The sequence below is a fragment of the Petaurus breviceps genome, unplaced genomic scaffold (genome assembly GCF_028583685.1).
Source record: "Petaurus breviceps papuanus isolate PSGF00001 unplaced genomic scaffold, PetGlider_PUasm1.0 90847, whole genome shotgun sequence".
Lineage (NCBI taxonomy): Eukaryota > Metazoa > Chordata > Mammalia > Diprotodontia > Petauridae > Petaurus > Petaurus breviceps.
In genome coordinates, this window is record NW_027187360.1 from 26,175,637 (window position 1) to 26,197,086 (window position 21,450).

A 21,450-nucleotide genomic window follows, 5' to 3' on the forward strand; every position below is an offset into this window, starting at 1 on the left:
TTCTTCCTTCCTTCCTTCCTTCTTCCCTTTCTCTTCTATCTTGGAGATGAAGATATGAATTCTCCATGGCCTCCTCAGATTTGTTTTCTGGTTGAAATATTTATTCCATGGTTTCAAGGTGCATTTCATTCCAGCCTTAAAGTAGTGATACAGACATTCCTCTAGCCCTCTCCCTTTCTTTTCTAGGAGGGAGACCAAACCACATTTTATACAAACAGTTGTTACTTCACACTAGCAAGAAGACAACTACAGAAAAATTTCTATTGTTCATTGCATTATTTCCTTCGTCCTTCATATTTCTGCACCTTTCAAATACAGCCTCAGTTCCTTGTTATTCTCACTGCTAACTCACTTGGGTAACTGCCTATGATCCCAAGAATAATTTTTTTTAAAACCCTTGTTATTTTCCTGGAAAACCCAAGACAAGATGCTTTTGCTTAGCAGCAACAGGAAAGGGTGATTTAGGGGGAACCCTTTATTCTTAAGATGAATCCACAGAACATCAGGCTGTACCAGGATGGTTCCTGTGGGGGTTCAAGAATTAATTCACTATTCCACCATTCACAGAAGCTTTTCCAAACCTTTTCATTTCTCCTCAAACCTCCCATAGCTTCCTCTCCCCCAACCTCTCAGCTGAGAACCTTGCTTATATTTCACTGAAAATACTGAGGCCATTGCTGAGAGCTCTCTCCTCCCCTCCTCATCTCATACCACCCAGATGCCTTCTGCCACTATCTTCTCCTTCACCTGTCTCACAGACAGATGTAGCTCTCCTCCTTGCCAAGGCAGACCCTTCTATATGCACAAATGACCCCATTCCATCTCCTCTTCTCTAGCAGATTGTCCCTTTTATCATCCCTTTTCTCTCACTCATCTTCAATCTCTCCTTCTACTAGTTGCTTGCCTACAAATATGCCTGTTATCTCCCCCTATCCTCCAAAAACCTTCTATTGATCCTTCCATCCCCAATGATAGCTATATCATCCCATATCCCAACCCTTCTGTGGTTAAGTTCCTTAAGAAGGCTGCCTGTACTCAATGTCTCTACTTCTTTTCCCCTCACTCGATTCTGAAAACAATAATCTGGCTTCCAATCTCATTGTTCAATGAAAATTATTCTCTCCAAAATTACCTGTGATCTCTTAAATGCAAACTCCTTTGGCCTTATTTTTTCCTCAAGCTTCATTCTTTTTAACCTTTCTGCAACTTTTGACACTGTCAATCACCTTCTTCTCCTTGATACTCTCTTCTCTCTAGGTTTTCCTCCCACTTAACTAACTGGTTGAGTCATAAGGCTCTGACTTGAGCCCTCTTTTCCTCTCTCTCAATACTATTTCACTTAGTGATCTCATCAGCTCCAACAGATTTAATTATCACCTCTGTGCTGATGATTCTCAAATCTACCTTTCCAGCCCTAACCTCTCTGCTGACCTCTAATCTCATATCTCAAACTGCCTCAAACTGTATATCTTAAACTCAGCATGTCAAAATTAAACTCATTATCTTTCCCCCAAAATCCATACCTCTTTCTAACCTATATATTACTACTGAGGACATCACTCTCTTTATTGTTACACAGGCCTAGGTGTCATCCTCACTTCTTCACTCCCTTTCACTACTTATGTCCAATATTGGTAATTTTTCCTTCGTGATATCTCTTTATATATACCCCACTTCTCTTGCCCCAGTAGGGGCCCTCATCACTTCATGCTTTGACTATTGAAATAACCTATTGGTTAGTCTTCCTGACATAAGGTTCTCCCCATTCCAAACCACCTTCTACTCAGCTGTCAAAAAGACCTTCCTAAAGCATATGTCTGACAACCATGGCACACATATTACCAGCACCCCCCTCCCCCCATTGAATCAACTCCATAGCTACCTATCACCTCCAGGATCCAATATAAAATGCTCTGTTTAGTATTCTGAGGTACCCCACCCCTCATCTTTCTGGTCTTTTTACCTTACTCCTCTCCACATGCTCTGTGATCCAGTGATATTGGCCTCCTTGCTTTTCCTGTCTCCTGACTCTGGGCATTTTCGTTGGCAGTCCCCCATATTTGGAATTTTTTTTCTTCCTCATCTCTACCTTCTGGAATCCCTGGTTTCCTTCAAGTTTCAGCTAAAATCCCACCTTCTTCTTGAAACCCTTCCTCATTCCCCTCAATGCCAGTGCCTCCTTTCTGTTGATTATACTAATTTATCATACACACACATTGTTGTTGTTGGTCCTTTGTTTTCAGAGAGGACCAGTGACATCATGGGTGATGTCTTGATTTGCTTGTGAATTGGATTTAAGTGGGGATAGAATTGCACAGTTCAACCTCACTCTCTGTTCCAGAGTCACTGAAGTCCAGTGGCAGGATCAAAGTCAGAACGACTGGCGATGGCCCAGGATGCAGTGAATAACCGGGGTATCTTCGATGTCTGACCAAGCTCAAAGCACTCCACAGCACCTAGGTGCTTTGGCCTCGGCCTTCACGGCTGTTGGAACCCATTGTTCTCACCCACCCATTCCGCGGGGGAAATCTGAACATGCTTGGTATGGACATCCTAACTCATGGGTTGGTTTTTGAGGCCTGTCAGTTACCTCAACCTGGTTTAACCCATCTGCCAAGACAGTTTTACTGGGACATGGCCACTGTGCACACTAGAGCTTCTTGGAGCCACGGGAAGCACTGAATGCCAGGTGGACACTGACGGTGGATGAGCAGCCCTGAAAAGGGCTTGGCAAGCCCTCCCAGCAGAGGTGCTAGTCCTTCCTTATAACCCCATACACCCTCATATGAGTTGCACACAGCTGTTTTCATGTTGTCTTACTCATTACACTGGGAGCTCCTTGTGAGCAGGAAGTATCCTCTGCCTTTCTTTGTATCCTCAGAGCTTAGTACAGTGCCTGGCACATAGAAGACTCTTAAAAAATGCTTCTTGACTGACTGACTGACTGATATTGTCCCTCCTCCATTTTTATGCAGGTAGAGTCAGATTTAAAGGAACATTTAGGGAACCCTTGGAGGGGGTCAATAAGTCACAAAAAGATAGCCTACAGCCTGAAGGTTATGGAAAGAACAGTCCCTGTTTGCTTTGGTAGAGGAGTTGGGGGGGGGGGGGGGGGGGGGGGGGGGAAGAGGAGAATTTTCTGTCCTCCTGGCCAGATAGCACAGTCAATAGAATTCTGAATCTAACATCAAGAACTGAAGTCAAATATGGACTCAGATACTTCCTAGCTGGGTGACCCTAGGCAAGTCACTCAGCCTCTCTCTGCCGAAGGGTCCTCAACTATAAAATATATAATAGCACCTACCTCAGAGGGTTGTTGTGAAGATCAAATGAGATAATTAATAAAATGCTTAGTACTGTGTCTCGTACATAATAGGCGCTTAATAAATGCTTGTTCTCTTCCCCTTTCCATATACTGACTTTATGACCCTAGGCAAGTCTTAATCTAAACCTCTTAATGCTTCAGACAGCTAAGATTATAAACTTTGGAATAGTTGCTGATCTGTCTTGATACAGAGAGTTTCCTCAGGAGAAGCTTCTTTAATTAAGTCTATCACAGATCTAGATACACCCCCCCACTCCCCAATTATATGGCTATGAGTCTTATATATATTTTAGCACCATTGAGGCCTTCTTGAACCCCAAGCTGGAAATTCTCTGCCTCCTCAAATTTGCCCTAACTTTCTGTGTGAAGGGCTCAGCACTGTGACTTGCAAAAGGGGTTTCCATTGCCAAAGAATTCATCTAGTGGTGACAAACCTCGGTGGACGTAACCATGTTGGTCCTCGGACAGCAGCCACCACATGGTGCCAAGACCATACCAAGGAAAAAGCCTTTCCTTTTGGATAGAAACTGCTGAACTTTGTGCTTTGTGCACAGTCCTTGAGAACGAAGGATCAACACCACCCCACTAAGAGGCATCAGAGTAGGACTTTGTGGAGAACTTCGTGTTTACTGGGCTGGAAATTCTCCTTCTTCCCTAGTGCTATGCCCTTCTCTCCCTCTAGTTACCCTGAGTTGCTGCTTGGCTCGCAGCCAAGTACACAGACACAGACACAAATCACACACACACACACACACACACACACACACACACACACACACACACTCTCAGAATGTGAGGACTGGGATAAGTGATCTAGTTCACCTATTCTAATGAGGACGCAGAGTAAAAAAGGGGCCAGAAAAGACTGGAGTCTCCTGTGAAAACTAGAAAATCTATTTTGATTCAGTGACTCAAAGTGGGAACAGCACCCCCTTGAGGAATACTGATGATACTGCAAAAGAAAGTGAGTCAAAATAAGGCCAAGAAACAACTCCCAACTCCCTTCCCTTCTACCTCCACCAATTCCAAAGGTCTGGGGAGTGATACCCCAGAAAGCCATGTCTTCTTCCTGTGCCTGAGATTTTTATCATCTACTTTTAATTGTTATCATTTTACTTTTTCCTGAAGCTGAGCCCAATTTAATCATAGCACCTTGGAGTTAAAAAGGATGCCAAAGGTCACTTGGTCTGACTTGTACCTGAATAAGAATCAAAGAGATTTGTCAAGAGGAAAAAAAAGAAAAAGATAGATTTATAATCTGATTACTATAATCAGTCAATAGGCCTTTATATTAAGTGCCTACTATGTGCCAGGCACAGTGCTGGGGATACAAATGCAAAAAATCAAAAATCCCTCCTCTCCTGGAGCTTGCATTCTAATAAGGGAGACAACATGTGCATAGAGAATAACTACAAAATAGACACAAGTAAATACCGTGTGGTTAGGGAGGACGGCAGCCTCTAGGGATCAGGAAAGTCTTCGTGGTGTTTTGGCTGTATCCTGAAGTAAGAGTGGTATTCTTTGAGGCAGAGAGGAGGAGGAAGAGCATTCTAGAAACCGGAAGACCAGTGCAAAGGCACAGAGAGAACACGGAGTACCATAGGAGAACAGAAGGAGGAAGTTTTTAAGAGTACAGACAGGTTGGGACTGAGTAGTGGGGGATTTTAAAAGCCAAATTAAGTTTGATTCTAGGAGCACAGGGAGACAATGGGTTTACTGAGAGGGTGGGGATGGATGTGACATGGTCAAGGAAAATTAGTTCAGCAGCTGCTCTAAGGATGGATTGGAGTTGGGAGTGACTCAAGGCAGGGAGACCAATTAGGAGGCAACAGCCTAGGTAAGAGGTATCTAATACGGAATTAGTGATGCAAGACTTAAGTTCAGGATCTAGAAAGCAACAGGGATGATAATTAACCCCCTACACACCATGCTACAATTTCAAACTAATTGGGCACTAGTTAATTAGTAAATAAAAATTTACTTCAAATCTTGCCTCGAAGCATTTAGCATAATGCCTGGCATGTAGTGGGCATGAAATAAATTTTTATTCCCTTCCCTTCTTCCACTTCCTATTTGGTTTGCCCTCGGGCAGGTTAACTTCCCTGCGTCTGTTTCCTCATCTGTAAATGACAGTGTTGGGCCAGATGGCATCTGAGGTCCCTTCCGGCCCTAGCTCAATAATCCAATGAGTGTCTGAACAATAATAATGATATTGTGTAACGTTTTAAGTTTTGCGAAGTGTTCTCCTCACTATAACCTCATGGATTAGTACAAACACTGTTATCTCAGTTTTATAAGTGAGGAAACCGAAGCTCTGAGAGGTTGAGTAATTTGGTAACACAGTTAAGTAAGTACAGGAGACAGGATTCTCCCCAGTTCTCCTGACTCCGAATCCAGTGTTCTCACTCTTCTATGTCCTATGCACACTGCCTCTCAAGGAAGAGGCCCTTTCAGCTCCGCGGTCAGCACTGTGCTGGCAACTCTTCCCTTTGTCAGGTGATACACAGTTCAGGTTTGCAAAGGTGTGGTATGTTTCCTCTCCGATGTGGCCTGCTTAGCCCAGGGCCAATAACCACAGAAATCTGGCATTCTCCACCATGGTAGCAGAGGTATGCAGATTCAGGTATCTCCACAGACTGTGGCCGGGGACCAGGACCAGATTCCGGGAGAGGAGCAAGATGGCTTGTGTTAGCTAAGGCAACCTGAAAGGCCCACAAGCAAAAGGGGATGTCTGTGCAATGTCACTGCAGGTCAGAGGGATATAGCAGCAGCTCCATTCAGGATAGGCTGAAATGAAGTCACAGTCAAGAGCCAAAGCAGTAAATGAGTGAAATAGGAGACAAGGATCAAGACAAGGGTGTAGAGCAGTATTAAAAATCCCGTGAAAATCTGCTCAACTGGTTCAGCTACCCAGTGTACTTGATGGGTCCTAGTCCAGGTTAAGCCCAACAACACACAGTGCTGGACAAAGCTCCAGGCCTTGGACTGACTCCAGATAGCGCTAGTGCCTTTGTTCTCCATGTATCACCATTCAGTGATGGTAGCAGACTTGGGAACAAGTCCCCAGAATGCAGATTTCTTTACCCCTTTTGTGAAGATCCCTATAGAACCTATATTTTGACTTGCCAAACATTGTCAGGAAAAGAACCCATTTTCACCTTCCTGCTTAATCCCAAGAGTCCTCCTGGGCTCCTTGGTTCCCTGAAAAATTCACCTGCCCCTTCTCCAGGCTCTTATTTATTTGTTCATTTCATGAATATACAATAGTGGAGTCTAGAGATGTCATCACTTCTTCTTTGCACCAGATTTTATCATGATGCTTCCTCTCCCACTCATACTGCAAACACCAGCACACAGAATCTGAAGATTGGTTAAGTCACCATCATCTCCCTTGCTATAAATGTGAAAGTTTCTTCTTTGAATCCTTCATGCCTACTGTCTAACCTGAATCATAAAATCTTAATCCAATTTACACCTCAATAACAATCCCCTCTGTGATGCCAGAATTTTAGGGATAGGACAGACCTCAGGGGCCATCTTGTCAAACTCATACTTGAAAAAGAATCCCTTCTACAATATACCCAACAAGTAGCCATCCAGTCTTTGCTCAAGGACCTCTACAGTGTTTTCTTTCCACTACCTCATGACAAGCGTGTTCCACATTTAGGGTAGCTTCAGTTGCCAAGAGGTTTTTCCATACAGAAAACCTAACTTTTTTTTTTCATCAGGATCAAAGCTATAGTTCCTATAGAGGATTCTTATAGGTCATGGTCTCCAACTCCCCCACCATTCTAGTCATCCTTCATTAGATTCACAGTTTTTCAATGTCTTGTCTAAAATATGGGTGCTCTTTGGGGCAGCTAGGTGGTGCAGTGAATAGAGCACCTGCCCTGGAGTCAGGAGGACCTGGGTTCAGATCTGGCCTCAGACACTTAACACACACAAAAAAGCTAGCCATGTGACCTTGGGCAAGTTAACCCCAATTGCCCTCCAAAAACGCAAAAATATATATATATATAAAATATGGGTGCTCAAAACTGAACATAATATTCCATATGGAATCTGAGGGACTATTTGTTCCTCATTCTTCAGAACAAGTGTCTATTAATGTAGCTATGATTGCATCAATTTGTTTTTGACCACCATGTTGCCCTGTTCACCCAGTAAACATGGGTTCCTCTAGAATCCCCAAGGCTTTCCTACCTTTATTTGGACATATTTCCTTCATCTTGTATTTGTGAACTTGATTTTTTTTAACCTAATGTAGGACTTTACCCCTATAAAATTTACCTTATTGGATTTGGTCAAATGTTCTTAGTCCATTCAAGATCTTTTTGGATGTTCTGTCATCCAAAATGTTAGCTATCCTTTTCATCTTTGTGACACCTGAAAATTTAGTAAATACACCTTTATCCATGTCATTGATAAAAATATTAACCAGCATAGGCCCAAAGACAAATCTAGGGCCCTCAACCTGACACTTCTTTCTTAACTGACATAAAACTTCTAATCGTTATTTCTTTAGGGTTAGTCATCTAACTGGTTACAAATATACTTAGTTGTAATATTATCTAATACACATATATCTCCATCTTATCCACAAGAGTATCATGAAAGACTTGGTCATGTATGTTGCTGAAAATCTCTGGCATTCTCTTTTATCTGCCCAAGGTTCAAATATGGTGTAATCTGTTATTCATGATCAAATACCCCATAAGCCACTCCTGTTGCTGCATAAAGCTTTCTCCAAAGGAATATGTGGCATGTCTTCCACATGCCTCTCACAGGTCTTGGTCATTTTGAGGTTTATTCTGGCATGGTTTGAGGCAAACTAGTAAACTTTGGTAGTCCATGTCATGTGACCCAAGTCAGACCTGGAGATGGGAAATGGGACTAGTTCCCTATAGGCTCCTCTTCATTCTGAAAGACTCTGTACCTGTCATTGCCCAGATCTCACCTACTGTCAAAGGCCATACATTGTCTTCCCTGGCTCTTGCAGACCTTAGTGGTCCCCTATTTATATTCATAATGACATGACTGGCCATGGAAACAGGAATATTGTGAATGGAGTAATGTTGGTAGTAAATTATGCGGCTTGGCCTTTGCATCACAGGTTAGCCCTTAAATACAGGATCTCTGGATGAGGATAAGTGGAATGGGGAGGTCCCATGGACTTCTCTTTTCTTCTTCTAAGAGAATCCTCAAAGACGGTGGGGTAAATGATGGCTCCAATTGTCTCTGTGCCTCATCACCAACCCTTAGTTACTTGTGCATTTGGTCCCTTGTCTTTAGTGTAATTTATTTCCATTGTGGTCTATATTTCATTGGATTCTTGAATATAACTGAAACCACACAGCATTACAATATTTTATCAATTAGTCCACAAGCATTTATTCAGCACTCACTATGTACCAGGCACTGTGCTAAGTGCTGAGGATACAAAGAAAAAGTAAAAACAGTCTCTGCCCTCAGGGAGCTTACATTCTAATGGGGAGAAAGTATGTCTACAAATAGGTATATACAAAATACATAAAAGCAGATAACCTTTAAGGGGGGAAGGCAGTAGCATCCAGGAGGTCTGGGAAAGGCCTTCTAGAGATGGCGACATTTGAGTTGAGTCTTGAAGAAAGTAAAGGAAGCAAAGAAACCAAGGTGAAGAAGAACATTTCATGGGGCACAGCCATTGCAAAGTCATGAAGACGGGACACAGTACCAATCAGAGGAACAACAAGGTGGCTAGGATGATTCAATAACTGAGTGCATGGAGAGGAGTAATTGGTAAGAAGACTGGAAAGATAGGAAGGGGCCAGGTCATGAAGAGTTTCTAATGCCAAAAAGAAGAATTCACATTTGATCCTCAGGGTACCAGGGAGCCAATGGAGTTCACTGAATGGAGGTGGGGAGAGGGTGACATGGTCATATGTATGCTTTAGAAAACTCACTTTGGCTGCTATGTGGAGGACAGATTGGAGAGGGCTATATTTAAAGCAGAGTAGGGCTGCTGGCCTGAGAAAATACTGAGAAGTAGAGGAATTGGGGATAGAAAGGCACAGGCAGAATGTAAGAAGTAGGTAGTGAGAAAGTAAGGAGAGGTAGAATGATAAAAAATTAAGATCTGGGGTACATAAGGATCAGAGTAAAGTGCCCCTTCCTTGATCTCTACTATGATAGGCTGTGTCAAAGGTCCCACAGGGTTTCCAGCCTTTTCCATGACTGAGATCCCACTTGCAGCTTAATGATACCCATTCTTCTGATTAATCAGCTTCCCAATCCTTCATAGGCTTCGCCTGCCGAGAAGTCCAACAGCCACTACCAACACTGGCAGAACACTGGCAGTAAAACCACTGCAAATTCCCAAACATGAACACTCTGCATTCTTGTTAGAACTTTGGGACCGGGTCATATATGTTAGCTATTGCTCCTGGCTCTTATTTGCGGCAGCAGCAAACTTGATAAGAATACTCTTGGTTTTTATCTGAGAAACTAGAAGTGTTCTGTGGCAGAGAAATATGTCTAAGGTCACAAAATTGCTGGGTTCAAATGCCAGCTCTGCCTCTTGCCATCTGTGCAATCTTGAGCAAGTGGGTTAAGCAATCTGGACCTTATTTTCTACATATATAAAAGGTGTTGGACCAGATGACCTCTATGTCCTTCTCTTCAAAATACAATGATCACACCTTTGATCCCTTAAGAATCATCTCCAAGATCCTGAATACAAAAATCATATTTACTCTAACCTCTCCTCATTTCACTCTACCTCTACCCTTACACTAAATCTACTCTTTACCCCCACCATCACAAGTTATAGTCCCTCCCTTGATTCTTCTTTATATAATCAATAAATATTTTATACTCTCCCATGGTATCTCCTGAATTCTGGTTTCAATTGCATCTGAGTTAATCATTCCATCATCGATCTAGAGCTAGAAGAAATCTCAAAGGTCCTTGGACTGGACAGTCCAACATCTCCATTTTACAGACAGGGCAACCAAGGTCCATGGAATGAAGGGATCTGTTCAGAGGTCACAAAGGTAATAACATCAAAGCTGGGATTTGAACCCAGGTCCTCGCCTCCAGAGCACATACTCTTTCCACTGTATGACATCACCACCACCTTCCTGGTCTTGATTCTATAGTTTGCTACTCTGATGATTCACTAGTCACCATCCTGGAATGCTTTGCCCTCCCTTCTTTCTATCATTTTTGACCTGCTAATCATTACCTTGGGCAATTTCTACCTGAGTTTTCCATTCCTGATCAGAGACAGCTGAACATGCCTAAAGAAAGTCATAAAATCAAATTAATTTCACTCACTATAAATTATATTACTGGACCTACAATGCTGCCCATGGAACAATCCTTTGATTCCCTTATTCCCCACAAGTAGTTTCAAACCCTTTTCTCTCTCCATTTCCCAAAACCTACAGTAAATTACTTAGCCTCCTGCTTCACTAAGAGGATTTGGGCCACCTGGTGTAAGCAACATGGTTTAGAGGACAGGCAAAGTAGGGCAGTGAATAGATTACTGGTCTTAAAAGTCAAGAACATCTGTGTTCAAATTCTGCCTCTTGTCACTTACTAGCTCTGTGACCATAAGCAAATCACTTAGCTTCTCTGAGCCTCAGTTCAATAAAATGAGGATAATAATAGCACTTACATTACATGGTTGTTGAGCAGTTCAAATGGATGATAGTAAAGTACTATACAGATATAAGTTATTACTATCATCTCTTTTCCACATCTGAAAAGTCAATATCCAGTGTTGCTCATTTTCTCCTCCTTTTTTCTCCTCTTAGAGGAAGAGCTATCCCTACTTCTTAATAAGGCTAATCTTGCCTTTTTGCCCCCTTCAGGAGCATACCATAACCATCATCAATCTTTCCAATGACTCCTTTCCCACTGCCTGTAAACATGGTCATGCAGAGTCAGTCCTTAAAAAGCCTTCCCTCCTCCACTCTATTTCCTCAAGCAACCATCCTCAGTTCATAAGTTCATGAGTTTTCTAGCATATAAAGGGTTGTTATGTAGAAGAAAGATTAGACATTTGTCTTGGCCCCAGAAAGCAGACCTGGATACAATGGGTAGAAGTTGCAAGTGAACAATCTGAGACTAGTTATAAAGGGGGGAAATTCCTGCCAATGAGAGCTCTCCAAAAGTGAAATGGCCTCCTGTCATTGGTGGTTTTCAGGCAAAGGCTGGATGAATGACCACAAAGGACTAGCTGGGAATAAACAGCTTCCACATGTGACATACTATGATCCCCAGAAAAAGTTCATCTCCTTGAGGACTGAGGCTATTTTATTTTTCTCTTTACATCTTCAGAACCTACTACAGTGGCTTGTACTTAAGATGTTTAAATGTTCATTGAATTCAATCACATCCCTCTTCTCCATTTCACAGTCAATTTCTTTAAAAATAGTCTATGACATTTTTTTTTAAGACAGTCAATGGGGGATTTTTTTGGCCTATATTCATAAAAAGATTTTTTTTCTTGATTTATCAGGGAAAAAAGGGGGTAGGTGGGAGGAAAGATGAATCTTTATTTAAAATATAAAATTTAACATAAAAAATTTAAAAGTAGTCTACGCCCAGTGTCTGTTTTCATCACCCGTCTGTAATCTGCCTTATATCAGGGATATACCGGACCCAGCTTGGACCTGCAAGCCGATTGGAGCCTTTACACCTTGGAAATAACCAAAGGCTACAAGTCAGGGCTTGATGTATTTGTTTTGCTGGTTGTCTAGACTTAAGAAAGAGACAAAGAAAATGTAAATAATGCATACCCAACTTAAGAGTGTGTCCTAAGTACATTTTTTGGAGAACCAGTTTTTAAACATGTATCATTACAACTCTGTTTATATCCCCACCATTCTACTCAAACTATTCTCTCAAAGGTCATTAGCAGTTGCCTTATTCCTAAATCTAGTGATTTTTTTCCCCCTCAGTCCTCATCCTTCATGGCCTTCTGCAGAGTCTGATCATTCCCTCTGCTTATGGATACTCACACTTCCCTTCCTTTCCCTGGGCATCAGAAACTCCAGTCACTGGCTCTCAAGCTACTCATTCACTAGTTTCCCTTTCCCTCTCCAGGTGGCTGTTCTGTCTAAGGTCCTTCTCTCTGCTCTTTCAACAACAGCCAACTAACATTTACACAGTACTTTAAGGTTTGCAAAATATTTTACATATATTATCTCATTTGATCCTCAAAATAACCCTGACAAACAGGTGCTACGATTATTCCCATTTTACAAATGGGAGAGGTTAACACAGCACTTAAGTGTCTGAGGCATGATTTGGACTCAGATTTTCCTGACTCCTGGTCCTGCAATCTATCACCTCCATCACCTAGTAGCCTCATTCATTCCTCTAACTCCAACTGTCATCTCCATGCAGATACTATTTTTCACTATTAAACTGCCAGTTCCCCATTGTGGGACCCCTAATATTTCCCCCTCCCAGGGGCCAGCCCCTTGCATTGGAGATTCTTCGTAAGACCCCTCCCCTGAAGTGCACATCTCTCTTCCATCCTGGGAGATGCTACTCCCCCCACCCCACCATTCTTTTGTCATTCTCACCTCTCTTCACATGCACTCTCCTCCTCCACGGTTATCCCTCCTGGCTGGCTTATTCCTGTGTTGCTGAGACTTGGGAACTCAGGAACAAGGTCCCTCCAGCTGGGGACATTGACTTTGATTCAGCCCGCTCAGGCCAAGCTCCTGTGAACTCTAACCCCGTGCTAGTGTGGGCAGACTTAGCAGGGAACTGGTCACAGGACCCGGCCAGTGAGCCCCAGGCGAGGACAGAAAGACAGAGAGTCACGTGATGAGCACCAGGCATCCCCACCGGCAAGGGGCACACAAGGGGCTTCTAGAAGTGACTCAGATTCACACGGAGACCCAGACTGGATTTGAGGACAGAGGTCCTGGAGGTTTCGGGTCCAAGCTCTGCTTATTAGTTGGGTGAATCTGGGCAAGTCATTTAACCTCTCCAGGCCTCAGTTTCCCTATCTGTAAGGGCTGGACTAAGACGCTCTCTAAGGTCGCTTCTAGCTGTGAATCTCTATCACACACGTACGCAGAAACATGCACCTCGGCCTTAGGGGATCCCCAAAGTGGAAAGGCCGATCTCCCCAAACCCCCAGTCCACCTACACAGAGACATTAAACGCGCGGGGAGGACAGGCCCAGCTCTTTTCTGTCAGTCCACAGACTTGGGGGTGGGGAGGAGGGGGGAGTGGTGCGTACAGAACAGTCAGAGGCGGAACTGCATCGCGAAGACCTCTGGGGGTTGTAGTCTGCAGGTAGGCCCGCACGTGATCTGTAGCAGTTGTGGCTTCCGTTCTGCGACTCCAGGTCCCAGAGGCCTCTGCGGCGCTCCGTTAGGAGGCCGACTGGAGAGAATGGTTGGCGCGGTTTTTCTCTTCCCAGGTCTGAGTCGGTTTGGGGGGCTCTGACTCCCCACACCGTGGGCTCTCCATAAACAGAGCTAAGCCTGGCTTATGGTACGAACATAGCCAGCTTCGGGTGGTGATAAACCAGAGATTTCTCTCTTATTGGATCATCCCGAAGAGAGCGAGCGGACCGGCGAAGGGTGAGAAGGAGGTCCGTCACCATGGTAACCGCGTGGGGGCGTTATCCGGGACGCGGAATCTGGGGCTGGTGTGATACCTGAGCCCTCGAGGCAGAACGGATCCTGGCTTCAGACCTGGAAGAGACTGGCCATAGCTAATGTAAATCCTTTTTTTTACAGATGAGAAAATTGAGACCCAGGGAGCGGGACTCAGTGACATAGAGCTTATAAAGGGCACTACCCCCAGGTGTGGTCAACAATTAAACGTTTATATACTGATAAAAGTAAAGCGCTGTGAATCCGTTTGAATGGCAGCCCCGTTTTCAGGACGTGCGTTCACTATCCCATTTATAACAATTTGTTCTTGATGGAGGGTGAATTAAGCAGAACCGAAAGAAAAATATACACAATGACCACAACATTATAAATGAAAAGATTTTCTAAAAGCAGACAGATCTTTGATTAATAGGAAAACAAATGCTGGTCCTAACGAAGTGATAATGAAATATAATTATTTAGGGAAGAATGTTGTGTGTCTTGTCACAAGTGGTTACTGTCTTAGTTGGATTTGTTTTTGTTTTGTTTTTTTCCTTAATTTGCTTTTGTTTGTTACAAAGTAGGGTACGATGTGAAGAGGGCAGGTTTTCTTTCCAGAAATGATTGTGATATAAGGATAAAAACCACCACTAAGACATTTTTTAAATGAAAAAAGAATCAGTTCTAGAACTCTTCTAGGCAAAGAAGTCAAAATACTACCCTATAGATTCTTTTCCCTTTTTCTGAAATTCAGCATAGTTGACCCCCTAGTCCTGCTTTTGTATTTTCTGTGATTTTCAAAGAGCGCTCACCTGGTCCTGGTGGCCAGAGCCAATGACTCCAGAATCACATCCACCAGTTCTTTCAGTACCCTGGTATGGAGTTCCTCTGGGCCTGGTATCTCACATTAAAGGGTAGCTAGGTGGTCTCTTACATCTCCCTACTTATCTTAGGTTTCAACTCTCTTAGTCTTTTTTGTTCTTTCCAGTCCAGGGATTATTCTGCTTGGAAGAAAAAAGCAAACTAAGAGTTAAGTGGTTCTTTCTTTTTCACATGGTCTTTTAAGATCCAATCTACCCTGTGTAGCAGTTCTGTCCTTTTTAGTTTTCTCCAGAACAGATAAAACAGAACCAAAACCCTTTCTGTCATCCTTAGCAACACTCATCACATTTTGAAGTTTAGCACTCTTCCTTCCTGAAGAAGGAAAGTGAAATGCCATAATCAGCTGCCTTTTTCCATGCTTCACTGTTGGCTTTTGCTAATCAAAGTAGGCCTTTTGTGTGATACATTGATGCCAGGCTAGAAAGTTTCAGGGTAGTCTTGCGCAAGGACCACCAGATGTCATTGCACATTCCAGGTGGGGGATTCGTGAACTGGGAGACTCATGATTCCATCCTCATACTGGAGTTTTAGAGTGAGCTGTCACTTAAAAGTAATGATTGTTTTTAATAGTTTCAGTTATGGATAAACAACAACCCCCTTAACTTTAATCTGACCCAAGGACAACACCTCTAGGTGGAGATAGATAGCTACCCTGACCAATTATAAATTCAGAGCACATTATGATAGGGTAGGAAAAAATAACATGGATGCAGAAAACTTCTCTGATGGGGCCCTTGCATAGGAGATCATGGTGATTTTCACAGAGGGGATAAAGGTGATTCATGACTCAGAAAAAGAAGGGACATGATACAAGAAAATGCAGGAGAGTCAGGAGAGTCTGGAACTTCCTCCAGAGAGTATGCTTTAGATGAAAATACATTACACAGCCCTGAGCTAATTCTTCATTCCTGAAACAGGAATGGCTGGTGGGAACCTCCGATACAAGATAAGGGCCTACAAGTAGTGATGCCATCTGGCCAGAATGAAGGGATTTGACCCGGAAACAATTAGGCCTCATTTACCCAAAGGTAATTCTTGGGATTAGAGCTCAGTAATGGAGTGCTCTATCGAATTATAAAAGAACTACTTGAAGTATTAAGAAGGGGAATCAAGCTACCCAAAGTTACTAATGCAATCAGTGCCCTCAGTGATGATTTTAGTCACCAAGGTTGAAAGAAAACTCTGCATGTACCAGTCCCAAATGGTAGCTAAGTATGTTCAATTTAAAAAGCACTACCATCAAGAGCTGCTTACCCAGAGAACATAAGTAGCAGCAAAGCTTTGAATCTGCCGTACATAGATTTCTTATTTCTGGAAAGGATTGGAGGAACATAAGTGACATCCTGGTGGGAATTGGGATAAAAATCATCCTACTCAACCAGGAAGCAGAGGGTTTCCACAGAGACCAAAATGTTTATCCTTTGATATTCAATATCCACATTGGATCTGTGATCTCATTGATGTATTCACTCCATCTGTGCCTTCTTATCCTGTATAATTCTTTATTTTCTCTTGTAGATCCTCCATAAAGTATCTACTGTACATGCTGAAGGACTTCCTCTAGATCTTTTAATAGCAAGAACGTACCAGTGCAGCCCTCAGCCTGACCACTTGTAATCCTTCAGTCTCACTACATGAGCTCACCTTCTCTTTTTGGTACCATATTTCCTTGATAATATCTCTTATGCCAATTCTTGCATAGACATCATCCCTTGAAATATATCGCAGCCACCACTTGTCTCTCCATTCCCCTTTGGGTCACATGCAGTTTTGATCAGAGATGGCAGTGTGCCAAAATCCACCTCCACACAGTAGAACATTTATGTTTAAAATATTGGGTCTTGTGCTTGGTATGACCAAAAGTACTGTATAATTTATTCAGTGGAATCCAACTTGCTCCCTTCTTTTCAATCTGAAATCCAAGTTGTTGCCTATTTGCAGCACCTTTGCCAGATAAAATCACTGATGTACTAACTCAGTGGAGTGGCCATCGTCTTGGCAAGACATATTTTTACTTTTACTTAAATCATGTGGCAAGAATGAAAATAGGTGGTAGCTTGAACACTTGCCTGGTACCCATGAAATGTAGAAGACCTCCAGCATGCTGGGAGGATCCTCCATGGAGGACAAATGGAAGAATATGAAGTATAATAAATGTACAGGATGAGAAAGTGCAATTGGGTGCAACCTGCTCCAAAAACCCCATATTGACATTGGCAGATATGTTAGAGTATTCACTTTTTCTGTTGTTTGCTGCTATTACTGACTTTATTTTATTTTATTGTTACTGGGTTTTTTTTTGGAGGGGGGAAGGCAGGGCAACTGGGGTTAAGTTACTTGCCCAAGGTCATGTGGCTACTAAGTGTCTGTGGCTGGATTTGAACTCAGGTCCTCCTGACTCCAGGGCTTGTGCCACCAAGCTGCCCCAGCTATTACTGATTTTAGATCTTTAGTTATTTTATTTTAGGTATTTATATATATTTATATTATTTTAGATATTTAATTATTTTACAATTTCCTTCATTGATTCTTTATCTTTTGCTGTCCTTTAAAAAAATCCCTGTATTCCTGATGTATCAGTATTAAATATTTAAATATATAAGTATTCCATTAATTTCCTTAATATACTTATTAACCAGTTTATTTGGGGTTTTTGACATTTTGTGCATCATATCTAGTGAAGTTTCAGCTTGCATTTCTACAGAAATTTATCATTTGGATTTTTAAAATATCAAATTTTTTAGCATTGAAATTTTGCTTCAGTTTACTCATCTTGATTAAGTGGAGGCCATGGCAGAAGAGGCTGGTCTGGCAAAGTATCCTGGGTAGAAGCTATGGTTGCGGAGGCATAGACACTGGGCATTCTGCAGATGAAGGCTGCCATCTTTCCTCAAATTCCAGACTGGGGGCAAGAATTTCAGCTGCAAGGACCTTGCTAAGCCTTGTAAATGAAGATAACAGGGCTGGAATCTGCCCCTCTGGATGTGGATCACCAGTCATGCTGCCTGACAGCTACTAGACCCTAAAACTGTGGTGGTAGATGGTTGATCTGGTGGCTACAGGCATCTGGAACTGAGTAGTCTGTCTATTAAAAAATAACTGTACTATTTTACTCTTAATGAATGAATATGATCAAAAATTGGAATTGAAGAGGGAGGAAAGCACTAAGGGCCTCAGTGAGATAATGAAATGTGAAAAGTCTTTGGACAATTTAACACGTCCTATTCAGATGTAATGCTATGACAATGATGAGTCTAATCCTGTGTACCAGACCACCCCTCCACCCCCACCCCAAACCACCTGCTCCCCATCCCAGACCTAATCTTTAGCTTTAATCTTCTGGAATTGTGACACAGTGGGTCAAAGCTAAGATATGGGAATAGAGAGGGCAGGCAGGACCTTGAGTCTCTCTCTTAGATCTGATGGGCATTGATAATGGGAACTGGCACTCTCTCCTGGCCCAGTCTCTTTTCTTCTGCCATTCATTGGATGTAACAATGTTTTTTAGTGACTTATTTTTTGAAGTGTTGAAAAATTGGCAATATCTTCCAGCTTTAAGCACTCCTGGTTGCTCTAATGATTTTATAGTGTGCTCTGTCCAATGTCACCATTCTGATTCCTATCCTCATCTCCCGCCCCCACCCCCATCACTTTAGAATCTCTAGGAAGATGTATTCCTCCACAGGTTGGACATATGGGTAGTTCTCAGAATGTGTATGAACCTCAGGGAATCCAGAATGCCTGCATGTTAAGATGAGTTCTGCTTATACAGCATTTTGAAGTAGTTCTGTCCTATAGTCTGGCATCAGAAATGCTGAAGCAGTAAGAAAGGCCAGTGGGCGGCATATAATAAGTTGTATTGGACCTGGTGTTTAGGAGATATGAATTCTAGTGGTGCCTCTACTAATTAATCATCTAGGTGACTTTAGGCAAGTTTCTTCCCTGCTTTGGACCTCAGTTCCTTTACCTATAAAATGATGGACTGGACCAGATGGTCTCTAGGGTTTCTTCTGGCTCTAAGATTCTATTCTGCTAACATTTCTATCTCATTGCCATTTCCATCAGAAGTGATATCTCTAGGTATCCCAGGGCAGACCACAGACCTGGAAGGGACCACTGTTATATCCAGGACCAAGTGAGTTTTCCACTTGAAGGTGTTTGAGGGTATTAATTCCCGTAGGGCAGATTGTGAACTTGTGAAAGCACAGGCACTGTTGCATCCAGGCCCAGTTTCTTATGTGAACATCTCTGTCACCCACCTTGGCCCCCCAAGCTCTCAGGTGATCTGAGGATCAACACATCAACAGAGTGAGTTAAGGTGAGACAAGTGGGTTTTCCCTCTACAATTCAGCAATAAAACTGAATATAACTGGACCTGCATCTCAAAGAAGCTAGTTTTCCCCTTTTAAAAGCATCTCCATATCATATCATTTTCACACACGTGTGTCAGCACAGGTAAAATCCACAAGGAGTTATTTCAAGTTAGAAGTGTCCTCAGCACACTGGTGAGCTCCCACCTACAGACCCCACTGCACACATCATCTGGCGCAGCATATTGGTTTGGTTTAGTTTTTGCTAAGTTTTTATTTTAATTCAAGGACTTTGCTTCATACAAAATGTCATTGTAGAAACAACAGCAGAATCCAAAGTTTGGCTGATAAATATGACTCAGGCAGCAAACTAGTCAATCACATAACTTTTTTTTAAAGCCCCAGTTGTGTTGCATGATTGGGACTTATATTTTTTTTAACACTGTTCTTAAATATAAAGTTTTGCAACAAACCCTCAATTTATATCAAATATATTTAAAAATGAACAACTGAAGAATACATCGTATCAAAAAAGTACGAAGATAAACATTTTCCATGCACATACTTGTGTGTGTGTATATATGTATATATGTATATATTTTACATGCAAACATGACTTATTCAAAGTACAGCCACTGCTAGACTGATTCCAGATGCAGAAAACTGGTTGATGCATTTAAAGTTTGGCAACTCACTATGGAATTTGAGATGTAGGCGTATGAAAAGATGGTAAGACCGAACCCCAAGTAAGGAAGACAGGACGATGGGAACAGTGTTCTGGTTTTCCTTTCTCTTCCCTTAGTTCTCACCCAGTGGAGGAATGGCCTAACCCCGGACACTCCTCCCCACCTTACCCCTCATCACCTTGAGAAAGGATACAGATGAGAAACTGAGGCTGTGGAAGTGACAATCAGGTCTAGGCAAGACTGTAAATGACCTAACACCTTCTATGAAAACACAGCCATGGTACTGTACAGAATTTTAACTTTTTTTTTTACTGTGAAAAGTAACACAGGAAAGATGGGGAAATAGGTAGGATGCTGAGGCTAGGGAACAAAAAACCCAATGCCCAAAAAAAAGGTCCTGCCATCTTTCACTGTGGGAACAATGGCCACATATGCCATTAGGGACTGTCTTTTGCTTTTTAGCTCCTTGAATTAAAATCCTCTGGCTCCTTTAAAATGCCAGAAAGTTGTGCCTTTGTGTTGAGGGAAATGTATCAAACATTTGGTCACAATTACGCTGAGCCCCAAACAGAGAATCCAGCAGGTAAAGCCACAAAATGGATGTAAGTCTTGTTCCATTGGTTGCTTTTGAGTGTCATTATGTTGCATAGCCCTAAGGGTTAAAGTATACCACTCAACATACCTCAGCATACCTCTCTGCACCTCGTGGCACTGTAGTACATACATGCACACACACACACACACAGGTGCACACATACCTCAGCATACCTCGGGCACCATGTAGTGTGTCAAAGTTCACACATGCATTCACACCAAAGTTGTCTTTTTAGTAGAACCCAGGGATGAGAACTGGTGGACATTTAAAAATAAGTCAACTACAAAAGCATCTGAACTTTTGAAATGTAAACACTAAAGGAAACAGTGTGAGGCCCTTGGTCTAAATAGACACTCATTTTCCAGAAGACAAAAGATTTTGATGCCTCCTGGGTAATTCCCTAAAGAGTTCCCCTGTACAAAGTTTGCTTTGCAGATAACTACCAAACTTCCACTAATACTTGTCTTTCCTAGCTTTCCCTCCTTCCTCCTGTGCTCTGTGGAAAAGGCTAGAAGGGCACAGATGCTGGTTGGGCTGCTCCAAGCAGATCTAGGCAGAGGGGGAAAGGGTCATCCTATGGCAACAGGCTATGCTTTCCCTTGGGATGTACATCTTGTGTGCTTCCCTGTAGCTATTCCCTCAACTCCTATGCCATACCATTTTCCCCCATTCATCTCTTCCTCTGGCTCTCAAGGTACAAGGTACAAAGAAGCTGCCCTGTATTCCACAGTGCCTGCCTTCCTCCTGTCCTTTCAGAGGATCTATCCCCTGAAGTCAGCCAGCATGGTATAGTGTAAAAGAATGCTGGATTTCAAGTCTGAGGACCAGTTCAAATCCCTGTTCTTCCATTTATTATCTGTGGGACCAAATCACTTAATCTTTCTGGGACTTAGTAAAATGAAGGAGTTAGACCACATGACCTCTAAGGTTCTGTCCAGGTCTGAACCTATTATCTCATGATCCTTGTTCTTTCATTGGCCACCTCCCCCCCCCCCCCACCCAACCTTAGAGGTCATGTGGTCTAACTCCTTCATTTTACTAAGTCCCA

At 42.6% G+C, this 21,450-nt stretch overlaps 1 protein-coding gene across 1 annotated transcript in view; it reads right to left on the bottom strand.

Annotated features, from left to right (window-relative positions):
• LOC138149547 (zinc finger protein 184-like) overlaps nt 1–13,536 on the bottom strand; it is a 48,723-nt gene extending 35,187 nt beyond the window's left edge. Inside the window, exon 1 of the mRNA XM_069072689.1 lies at nt 12,901–13,536. The gene's annotated coding sequence lies outside the window, so the exon portion shown is untranslated. The remainder of the gene's footprint in view (nt 1–12,900) is intronic.
• Nucleotides 13,537–21,450: the final 7,914 nt, after the last annotated feature.